The sequence below is a fragment of the Pyxicephalus adspersus genome, chromosome 11, assembly GCF_032062135.1.
Source record: "Pyxicephalus adspersus chromosome 11, UCB_Pads_2.0, whole genome shotgun sequence".
Lineage (NCBI taxonomy): Eukaryota > Metazoa > Chordata > Amphibia > Anura > Pyxicephalidae > Pyxicephalus > Pyxicephalus adspersus.
The window spans coordinates 59,923,258-59,935,526 of record NC_092868.1 but is presented as its reverse complement, the minus strand read 5'-3'; the positions used below and the strand labels follow the sequence as shown (position 1 = coordinate 59,935,526).

The window sequence follows — 12,269 nt, the reverse complement described above, 5'->3', positions numbered from 1 at the left end:
CATCAGTACCTGACCTCACCAATAGGGGCAAACCCCCACCATCAGCCCCCCGACCTTACTAATGGAGGCAAATCCCCACCTTTAGTACCTGACCACACCATCAGTACCTGACCTCACCAATAGGGGCAAATCCCCACCATCAGCACCCGACCTTACCAATGGGGGCAAATCCCCACCTTCAGTTTCTGACCTCACCAAAAGGGGGAAATCCCCACACACACAACCCAGAATTTGTGAAAAGCCTTTCTAGAAAAGGGGTGAATGGATTAGGGAGGAAGGGCAACTTCTTTAATGGTCGTGGGGGTAAACTCCACATTAGTGTCCAAGATTCTATAACGAGATATTCAACAAGCAAGACTCATACAGGTGTAATGATCAGGAGCTGGCATAGTTGCCATTGATCTCATTTCTACCATCAGAATGTAGTTTTACTTTTTATACTTTATTATGTCACTTGCTCTTCTTGCAGTGATAATTCAGCGCTGGCCACATACGGGAGCATTTTCTATGATACCGTCTCTCTGATTCTCCTCATTTACTGATAGTTCTTCACAATGAATTATAGAACACTCACGTCTGACATAGCGGGCGAGTTCTGTTCTTTAGTAGACACTGATATTTCTGTTTTAGGTTTTTGTTTTGTAGAGTGATACGGAAACTTTTTATGATGCTTTTCTCCAGGAAGCAATGCACTCTGGGAGTACAATACAGGATTGCACTGACCCAGTACTTTGCCTTTCAGCACCTGTTTAACAATTTAACATGCACAAAAGCTTTTTATAACTGCAGTCCAAAAAAAGCATATTTCTAAATGTCATGATGTGTTTAGGGGAATTTGTCATTCACGCTGTCCGAGTAGCTACTTGCTTCACTTGTGAGCCTGAAGGTCGAGGCAAGGATGTTCATGTTGGTGTGACAAGCACGTCGCATTGGCCCTGATTTATTAAAGCTCTCCAAGGCTGGACAGGATACACTTTCATCAGTGAGGCTGGGTGATCCAGCAAACCTGGAATTGATTTCTTCAGTCATTTGGTAGCAAATGTTTTGAATCCTGGACCAGATCCATTCCAGGTTTGCTGGATCACCCAGCCTCACTGATGAAAGTGTATCCTGTCCAGCCTTGGAGAGCTTTAACAAATTAGGACCTTTAGAGTCAGTGACCCAGAACAAGCATGTAACAAGCAAAGTTAGAATCTTTATTGCTTACAACTGATCTGATAGAGGGTGAGATGTCTTTCTGAGGTTTGTCTGTGTTGCTGTGCTGGCTGTACCCAGCTTTGTGATTCCTTCTTGTAGGGGTAATTATTATTATTTCTGCATTCCTCACTCCGGTAATAAGTACTTCCTGGGCTCAGGACTAATTATTTTAATTGTTGCCCAGTGTTGTATGTGTCATCATGTAATAAAAATCTGTATTTAGTAGAAGAATCATTGCTCAATGAAGAGTAGTTTGTAAAAATTGTCAGTATTCAGTAAACTTTCTCAATGGAATTGTGTGATTGTTTTCTTTTTATGCTGGAATGATTCTGCAATACAAATCTGAATTGTATGTGAATGATTCTGCAATAAGCATGGTAAAGCATGTAGAATAATATGTTGTGCACAGATATTAGATTTTCCTGATTGCCTTTGGTGAAAACCTTGCATCTGTACGCTTCTTCCTCCAAATTATTTAGTGATCCATCCTGCTGGATTAGTAAACGAGCAACAGGAAGGATTGCTGCTGTTTCCCAATGGGTTAGACGTAGCGGGGTGCCTCCTGCTAATTTCATCCTTCCCTCTCCATAGAACAAACAGTTATGTCTGTACAGCTCGCTATGGGAGCGATCATTAACAATTGTTTCCAGTGACTGTAATTGCATGTCTGTATTTCAAAAAGTGATCGGATTGGGAAAGTTCCACCATTTACAATAGAGTTGAGGGATCGTCCAGCAAACTCTTTTCATGCAGTATAATGTAGCACTGAAATGTAAAAGGTTGTAAAAAGCATAAAATAAAGGTCAGTGAGCATTCTGCGGAGTTGAAGAATGATTGTACAAATGATTCATGTCATGACATCATGTTAGTCTACAGGGTTATGTTTAAAAGATAAACTTTTTTGAGAACGGTGACTCATGTGAGTAATTTTGTATTTTACATCGGGGATGATGGTGGGGAGCAGGTCAGGTCCTCTCATATACTTCACCTTGTACTAATTAGTGTAAAGTAAAGATGAGTTATCTATTAATATTATCCAATTGTGTGATACTTCCCCCACCTCCTAGATTGTAAGCTCTTTGGGGCAGGGTCCTCTCCTCCTCCTGTGTCTGCATCTGTCTGTCATTATCAACCCCTATTTAATGTACAACGCTGCGTAATATGTTGGTGCTAAATAAATCATTTTTATCATTATTAATAATAACAATGGGAATTATCCTATTAAGACCCAACATTAACAAGGGCTTCACCAGGCTTTAATGCTGAAATGTAATCTTCCTTCAGTTCCAAGGTTTTACATATCACGACATAATAAAAAATGACTGAAATCTAAGCTCATGTGTAAAACAACACAACCGATTCCTCCATGTCATTTTGTGCAACAAAAATTGAAGCCAAAATGAAGAAAATATTTGTGTAAAATTAAGTAAACCCCATGATTCCATGGCTTGTAGAAGCATAATATGTGAAGTTATGATTTTCTGGATGTCTTTATCAGTCTGTCACCATTGTGGAGGTTTTTTGGACGACTTTTCTTTGCAACATTGCATTAGTTTATTTAGATCTTCTAACATTCATATATGTACAGCTCTCTTATGGTTCCAACACAGCATTTCAATCAGGTTGAGGTCTGGACTTTGAGCAATCCATTATTATTATTATTTCTTTTCCAGCCAGTCTGTAGTAGATTTGATGGTGTGCTTGGAATCATTGTCCCGTCACATTAACCAATTTCAGCCAAGCTTTAGCTGTCACACCGATGTCCTCATATTTGATTCCAGAATATTATGATATACAGATGACAGCAAGGTGCCCAGGTGCTGTGGCTGCAAAACAACCCCAGATCATCACTCTGGACCTCTGTGCTTCACATCTCCACTTTGGCCTCGTCTGTCCATAGGACATTGTTCCGGAAGTCTTGTGGTTTGTTCACATAGTAAACCTAAGCCATGTTCTATATAGAGATAGGAGATTTTCTCTCGGTTACCCTTCCATTGAAGACATACGTTTGTCAGGAACGTTAACATGGAACTTTCTAAATGAGGCGTGTAGATTCTAAGCTGGAGCTCAAGGGGTTTTCTGCAATTCCCTGACCATTACATAGTCAGCTCTTCGGATGAATTTGCTGGGACTTTCACTACTGGAAAGATTGACAACTGACTGCAATTGTTCCCATTTTGGAATGATGGACTTTTGTTTAGAAATGGCCCTATAACCCTTTACAGATTGATGTGCAGCAACAATTGCTTCTCTGAGGTCATTGCTGATGTCTTTCTTCCTTGGTATTGTAATAACACACACCTGAATGCTGCAGCCCAGCAAACTGCCAATAGGGGGCGTCACACTTGCTGACTGAACAGTCTGTGCATCTGATGGGCAGCACCTGGCTGATACCCTCTACATTCCTATAGAAATAGTAAGAACTTTATTTTTTACACATTGCTAATGCATTTTGACTTTTTGATTTGTTTTAATAAATAACCACTCGGTGTGATATGTAATTTGTTCATCGGAGGTTGTATTTACTTATTTGAGGTTTTAGTATTTTGATGATTTTTAATGATGTCCTTATACAGAAAACCTTAGAACTGAAACAGGGCACACTTCTTTTTCTCATGACTGTCATTACTACTTTTTTAAACTGCTGTTTAAAGATAAATTCATACAAATAGAAAGAAAAAGCAGCGACCTACGACTGATTACTGCTGATTTATCTGCAGGGTGATTGTTCTTGTATCCCCCTTTTGTAGTTTGTTATTGTGGACAATATTTGACCTCATGACGGAAGGGCTCTGCGTTCTTTTTATGTTATAGGAGTTCCCCAATATTCATTGTATGTGTGTGCAGTATATTGGGGACCCATTACACATTCTGCAGGTCCTCAGATAAGAGCCAATCATCCTAATGAGCTGCATTACACTGTCATGTACATGATTCTGGGGCCCGGATGTAATTGTATTTGTGCTGCAGTATTCCAGAGATAAAGTGACGGTAAGCAGAATAAGTTGCTGTATTATTCGGCTTTGTCCTCTTCATCCTGAAATGTCATCTCTGGTAGATGAGGCTGGGTACAGCCACCAGGCCGGGACATCCCTGGAGATACTCCGCAGAGAGGTGACATTTTCTGATCTAATGATGTGACATCAGGGAACTGATCACACAGGGCCCATAGAAGATTGCACAGCGTGTCACAGAGACCAGAACTGATTCCAAATACTGGAAATTCAGAGATACTCCGTCAATGCTTTCATGTTTCTATCGCCTAAAGCATGTTATCTGTTGCTGTGGGTAACAGTCACTTCTATGTGTAGGCGGACGACACAAGGTTTAGGGGTTGTGTGTTTGTTCTTTGTGAGCAGAGAATGCTCCGGGGGGCTGGCGTAGTTCATCTGCGCTCTGTGCATGATTTGTGACATGCTCCATCTGACCGAATATCAGCAAATATTACACGCATGATGATTTCTCAGGATTGTAATTTGCCCTGAGCTGGAGAACGTTTTCCTCCTGTCCTCACAGTACATCTTATTGTGAGCACCTCTGATCCATAAAATGTGCTGTGAGCTCTTCCAGAATCCATCCAGAGTGCTCTGCTGTTATGTACAATTTCTACAAAAATCTGCAATCATACTATGTCTGTAGTTTGTCTTTTCTTTCCTTTTTTTTATTTCTCTTGAACTTAGATGGGGTCGTCTTCAGTGTTTGTCTTCCTGGACAATAGAGAAGGGGGTCACTTTCTGAGCGTGAGAAAAGACTGAAGGATGAGAGTAATCCCAATATGTGGACAGGATGCTCATTGCTGCACATTAATACACTCCATTACATCACAGCCAGGCCTCTGGCAAGAGCCGAACAGGAGGCTGGGAACTACTAAGATGGACTCCGGCCAGCAGCAAGAAGATTCCCTTCACCCTCCCTTCTGCTTTACAGATGGGCTCATTGTCTACATCCAAATTTTACTCTCTAGGGGAGAAATCTGCTGACTACAGAAAAATTCGTTTTGTACATCTCGCTGTTATTTTCTGAAGAGGTATACACAGCGGTGCACGTTCACTGAAACCTGAACCATTCCGGTGCAAATCCCATGGTGACACTTTATTGTTTGACATAGAGGGAGGAAATGAAGTCTTGGTAACAGGTTTCCATTATGTTCCCTCACTGATCAGCTTATTAGTGCCACATATTTGCAGTTAGTGTAGCAGCACAGAAATACAACAACTTGGCAGACGATGATCTGTGGGTAAATAGTGGCGATTCTATCAATCCCGGGTTGTCTGCTCGCTCCTCATACATACAACCTCTGCTATCTGACATGTCATCTGTACAGCAACTGCTGCTGACAGCACAATGACAGATCTGCAGTGAAGTGACAAATGAGCCTTTGTTAATGGGTAACATTCAAGAAAACATGAATTAAGGGTTATTTATATCTCCTCCAGGCACACAAACTGTCAGAATCTTTTTATTTAAAGCAGATCTGTGGAGTCCAACATCTGAATACATCCGAAGAAAGAACAATGTCTGGAGGATTCCTCGGTCCTGCATTGTGCGTCTCACTAATGGCTCGTACACTTCCGTAGCACAATCATTATATCGAATTTATTAAACCTCATCAAACAATACGGCTTCTGTTTTTCATATTCTGCATTGGAAATGAAGCCAACAGCTGTATCTTTATTTTCTCCAATATTTAATGAATTACTATACTTTCATCATTGTTCTGCTCATATTTAGTTTTGTTTGACGGATATCAAAGTTGAACCTCAGTATCGGGCTGAATTGTAATCTTACATTTCCATAAACATAAGGATGTGATGTGGTCTATCTATGTTTATCCCAATATCCCCCCTTTCCTTATTGCTGGTGGTGCGGCTAATTGGGTAATAAGCCTGAAGACATTGGTCAGATGTCAGGCTAGGAAATGCCAAGTACCAGGTTAGGAGTATCAGGTTCTCTAACTGTCCAGTTCATTAATGACCCCAGGAATGAAAGAATGAATCCAAAATTCCAAAATATAACAACTCCTTCAATAGGGACGTTTGTTTCTGTGATAGATGTTCTCGCTCGCAAGAAATCCTCTCACTACTTGTTGAATGTACCAAAGAGGAAGTAAAGAAAAATCTCCCTAATAAGATAAGGATGACAAAAGAGTGACAACAGTTTAAACCCTCCTCTGCTGTAACCAAACCTAAAGTTTTGGCATTAGATATATTTTAGGGGTCACCCACCTTCCAAAGCTTTTTGTGTTTGGGTTCAGGCACCTCTCAGGGCTGCAATGATGTCTCCAGCGCTCCCTTGATATATCAGAATATTGAGGACACTCAGAACCATCAGTCATGGCAATATGGTCTTTATCCTTACGTCCTGAATGGTAAAAATAAAAAATGGGTGACTACGCTAGTCACGGTATAACTATAAGTAAATTGATTCCATCTATCTCAGGATAACTCTGTCCTGCTTATTGATCTACTAATATTAAAAATGCAGAATAGCAAAAACACTTAGTGAATGTAGCGTGTCCGAATTATCCAGCATTCATTATTAATCACAATCTCAGTTCAGACAGAGGAGTATATAGGAAAGTTATCCGGAAGTAATCCCATATGGTTAGCACTGTATGTAGGTGCAGCATTGGGGTTCCTCTATCTGGACTGTTGTGTGTGGTCCATCTGAAAGTGTCGCATTGTATGCTGAAGATGCTATAGTTCTTGAATTAAAAAAGGACTTTCATTTCACTTTTGTGGATGAATATTTAAAGTTTTCTGCAATTATTAAATATGTAACATGGAATGCTGCTATGACGCAATGATGGTCCATACATAAAAAGTCCATATAGTTATGAAATTTCTCTGCAGTATGTATACTTTGAAAATATTCACTGAAAATAGTGTTCTTGTGGCATAGAATGTTGTATGGGGTCCCTGTGAATGATGGTGAATGTCTTCCTGTTATTTGTACGGTGATGTTTGATCTTCTCACCCATTGTCTGTGCAGGTTTGTGCACCTCCTTTCACCTTCTTTTATCTCAGCGTACAAGAAGATACAAGGAGCTGTTCAGCCATCTTTTTACATTGTGTGAACTAAATGTTTCTGACAAAATCTGATCTTTGTTTTTGTTCTTTCAGATCTGAGGAGTTTGGGCAGTAATGAAATAACCACCTACCGACCAGGTGAAATCTCTTGTCTGTGGTAAGTCCTTAATGTACCAAACTTCTTTAGATGTTCTCCTATTGCATGTTCTGTGTACGATCCTTTTCTTATATATAGCTTCTATGAACAGACCTTTTATCCCTCCCGAAGCCCCAATAGCCAATCAGTTTGCCACAATCTGTACAGAATATTTAAATAGTTCATTGGCCGGTAAATGCTTTGTACATGGGGCTCACTAACATATATATGTGTCTGGGGAGTCAGTTATATGCTGATATTCATCCAGCCAGACAAATCCCAGAGGCCGGGTAACCAGTGTGACTACAAGAATTACAGCCGATGACTTCAGTGCCCGTACATGCTCCATAACATTCACCTCCCAACAGGCCTCTGAATCCAGCGTGAATGTGTCCACAAATATTATTGTCTCGCAGAATTCTCTATTCATTCCTCTACAAGTGCTCTTCATAATGCAGCCTGGAAGTGGAGTCATAACAGGAGGTGAAAATGATCCGTATTGCAATTTATAATAGTCATTTGCACCATTCAAACTAATTATATTTTATGGGATGTTATAAAAATGATAATTTTGTGAGTTATTTTCTCCTGGCTGCTCAGTACCTCGCAGTCTCTGGTGGTGTTTGTAGGCAGTGGACTCATAGGAGATGTTAGAAAAGGAAATTATTTATTTCAGCACTGACCTAGAAAAGAAGAATTAACCCTGTCACTCTCACTACATGGCTGCCACATCTACCGGACCCTCATAATCGGCTTCATTGTGTGCGTGGCCTAAAGAAATGTTTTGGTGCCTAAACAAGCCGGATGGATAGATAAAATACATTTCCATTGTAAGCCAGTCATTATTGTTACTATTAATAATAAACAGTATTTATATAGCGCCAACATATTACGCAGCGCTGTACGTTAAATAGGGGTAGCAAAGTACAGACAGATGCAGACAGTGACACAAGAGGAGGAGGAGAGGATCCTGCCCCAAAGAGCTTACAATCTAAGAGGTGGAGGAAGTCGTGATTTACATTCCACAACCAAAGATGGTGGTTCTAATTTTCACTAGTGCAACTTCCTGTGCCGGCAGCATGCCCATTGTGGTATGAAGGGGGATAACCATGCTAGCTGCGCCATCCCCATATAGTTACCCTGCCCCCCCCCCCCATCCTCAGAATTAGATGGCAGAAGAGAAGATTTATAATGGTTTACTTTGTACAGTTGGTGTTCTGGATTATTCCATATGCAGATTTACAAGGTTTGTGAGGTTTTTTCATTATTTGCAATTTTGCATTTTTTGTTTGATGTTGAAGTCTGACTACAGGAGAATTGAGTTAATAAAACTTTCAGTCCTCTCTTTCTTGAGTGCTGACTGGTTAATATTGTGAATATCACAGCTGCTAAAATCACATTGATTCTGTGCTTAGTGCGGGGAGAAACACGACTGTATTAGGGAAAGGAGATGACTTGTCACATTTTCTAGTTCAAAGGCACATTGTAGGGGAAGACAAACAGTTTATGGAAAAGAAAACACTGTAAAGTACCGGACTTTTCTGAAATTTTACCTGAATTTGTTTCTTGGTGTCAGGGTATCTTTAATATTTGATCACCCGTAGCAGAGCAGAAAACAAAACTTGAAATGTTCATCAAGCCCCTAGAAACACCAAAATCTCCGGTTGCTTCAGACTTTTGTTAGCCCCCTGTGATGCCGGCTGTTATCAGGAAGTTGTTGTGTGAATGGCCCCTCTGTGGATCATGTGGGACTGACCGTGCCCGAGAGTTCCCAGCGTGGGCTGCAGCAGCCGGGTGACTTATGGACCTCTCCCACACCCAACACTGAACCTGGGGAGGGACATGATGAGGGTTGTGGTGTAGGGCAGGATGGAGGAGGATTCCATATTCATGGTGTATGCAGGCTGGATTCAGTTTTGTATATTAAATGGTTGCTGCTATCACTGCAAACATATGGCTGCAAAATCCTGCAAAAAAAAAAAAGTCATGGTGTCCCCGGTCCTTTAGAAATGGTGTCTATATTCACCATGGTGACACTAAAGAAGGGGAAATGACCTGGGCTCTATACAGTGAACAGTTTATTACAATATGGTAATCAGATAATGGTAATGCAGCTTTTGTAAGGAAACCTAGGTGTACTGTGCATATAATCTGAGATCTGGAACATTCCGCACACCATGCCGACAACATACGCATTCTGCTACAACCTGATATACAAGTATTGGTGCATAAAATAAGCTGTAACCCATGGCAACCACAGTTTGGTTCCTACTTTAGCATGTTTTATAGCATACAATTCTGGAACCACTTCTTCAGTCTTTCCTGTTACCTTCCAAATGGTCCCCTGGCAGAAGGAACAAATTCGGTTGACATCAGGACTTTAGTGTATGGTGCAGTTGTATGGACACAGAGAGATATCTTCACTCAGCCAGTGTTAGTAACATGAGCGGAGCTCTTTTTAAAGGTGGTTAGGTGGATCACACATGTGAAGATGTCTGAACATGGGCAGTAATGACCGGTCTGGTAGACAGGTAACTTGTCTTTAACACTTATTTCCCTTTTCTTCATAATATGAGAAGGGTTAATGCACCAAGACACAGAGCCCTGATCATTGCAGGCTATCCTCAGCAGAAAGCATATGGAGGTTGTGGTTCAGCTGATTGCCTTACCTACATGGCATGAATGGCCCTGATAGGTAGCAGGGTGTGGGTAACCTGGGAAGGTGGCATGGTGTGGGTAGCCAAGGAAGGTTGCATGGTGTGGGTAGCCTGGGAAGGTGGCATAGTGTGGGTAACCTGGGAAGGTGGCATGGTGTGGGTAACCTGGGAAGGTGGCATAGTGTGGGTAACCTGGGAAGGTGGCATGGTGTGGGTAACCTGGGAAGGTGGCATGGTGTGGGTAACCTGGGAAGGTGGCATAGTGTGGGTAACCTAGGAAGGTGGCATGGTGTGGGTAACCTGGGAAGGTGGCATAGTGTGGGTAACCTAGGAAGGTGGCATGGTGTGGGTAAGCTGGGAAGGTGGCATGGTGTGGGTAGTCAAGGAAGGTTGCATGGTGTGGGTAGACTGGAAGGTGGGGTGGTGTGGGTAGCCTGGGAAAATAGTATGGTGTGGGTAGCCTGGGAAGGTGGCATAGTGTGGGTAACCTGGGAAGGTGGCATGGTGTGGGTAACCTAGGAAGGTGGTATGGTGTGGGTTGCCTGGGAAGGTGACATAGTGTGGGTAGCCCAGGAAGGTGGCATGGTGTGGGTAGCTTGGGACGGTAGTATGGTGTGGGTAACCTGGGAAGGTGGCATGGTATGGGTAGCCAGGGAAGGTTGCATGGTATGGGTAGCCTGGGAAGGTGGCATGGTGTGGGTAGCCTGGGAAGGTGGTAGCCTGGGAAGGTGGCATGGTGTGGGTAGCCTGGGAAGGTGGCATGTTATGGGTAGCCTGGGAAGGTGGCATGGTGTGGGTGGTCCCTTGGTGTCCCTTGGGAATCTCTCCGTATTTTGTGCTGTTCCTTACTTTTTGCTGGTAAGAAGATGCCAGGTAACCTATTGGCTGATTATCGCAGACAGATCCTTTCCATCATTATTTTCTTCTGGAGGTGTCTGGGGAGGAGACCGCACCTCCTGAGATGGTGACAACAATATAAAACATAGAGCTGGCCACTAGATGTAGTTATATGGGTTTCTGGCAGGATCCACCTGATGCCTGATACCATTTTTTCAGTAAAATTTAGTTGGAGCCGACCCTTCGCTGCAGATGATTCATATTTATTACACATAAACTGAGACTTTCCCAAAGTGAGTACTAAGGCTACGTACACAGGTCAGATGATTCACCTCCGATAATCGTCTCAGGACTAGTATCGGATAATCGGGTGAATTTGGCGTGTGTACATCACTCGTTGTATGGAGAACTGTCCGGGCAGATCCACGGGCAATCAGGAATGATTGTAATGAAAGTAAAGGGGAGAGCACAGTGGGGTGCCACTCCTTCGTCCTCCCCCCTCCTCTCCATAGAGCAGAGTGGCGCTGTATGTACAGCACTCGTCCATGCATCGTGCAGGCTTCTGTCTTTGGGAAAGATTGTGAAAGATCCTTTCCAAAGACCATTATTGCACCTGTGTATGCGGCCTTAGTGGCAGGATCATAATGACCACCTGAGCACTGATAAGAAATCCTGGAACCTCTGGAATCTCTGCAGGCATACAGGATCCCATCCAGGATGTCAGCAATTTGAGTTTAGGCTCTGAGCAGACTATTAGGAGAGGAGCCAATCGCTCAGCAGGAAATGAGCTTTTTGGAGGCGTTCTGTACAGAGTGATTCCAGGCTGCCATATTGCAGAGAAGTGACTGATATATAAATGCAGCTTATAATGGGAAGAGGCCATCAAACAATCCCTGTAAATCTCCGGGAATATCAGACGGCAATACGGTCATTGCAGTGATGTGTATAGGAGGAGGAAGCTTTATATTGTCTATGGTGTCTGTCTCCCCTCCTCCACCCACCCACCTGTATCTAGGTAATGTGTGGCAGGTTATTGGGGTCGCCAGGCGTCGGTGGAGGAGCGCGGGTTGGCGGTGCAGCATTTGGCCGGAGTCTTGCTTTGCTGAAAGGTTGCCATGGCAACAGATGAGATGGAGCATGACATGCGCATACTAAACCACCTCTCCTGCCTTCCATGCGAGCCCAGGAAGATCTGCGAGAGGGAGAGGAACCCAGCCTGGAAATAAGAGCCGCCATCGCATACAATGCAATCCAATCACCTTCCACTAATCGGAGAATACGGCTGCTATTGGTCACTTTACACAGCCTATTAGGGTGGAGAACACAGCGCTGATTGGGGGGTGAAGATTCGGTTCTGCTTGTTGGATGATAAAAGGAAAAATCAGGTTGTCATAGGCAACTGCGGAATGATAG

At 42.8% G+C, this 12,269-nt stretch overlaps 1 protein-coding gene across 1 annotated transcript in view; it reads left to right on the top strand.

Moving 5' to 3' along the window:
- The window catches only part of ARHGAP32 (Rho GTPase activating protein 32), a 111,697-nt gene that overhangs the window by 22,680 nt on the left and 76,748 nt on the right, over window positions 1-12,269 (top strand). The window contains exon 2 of the mRNA XM_072427039.1: window positions 7,320-7,383. The gene's annotated coding sequence lies outside the window, so the exon portion shown is untranslated. The remainder of the gene's footprint in view (window positions 1-7,319; window positions 7,384-12,269) is intronic.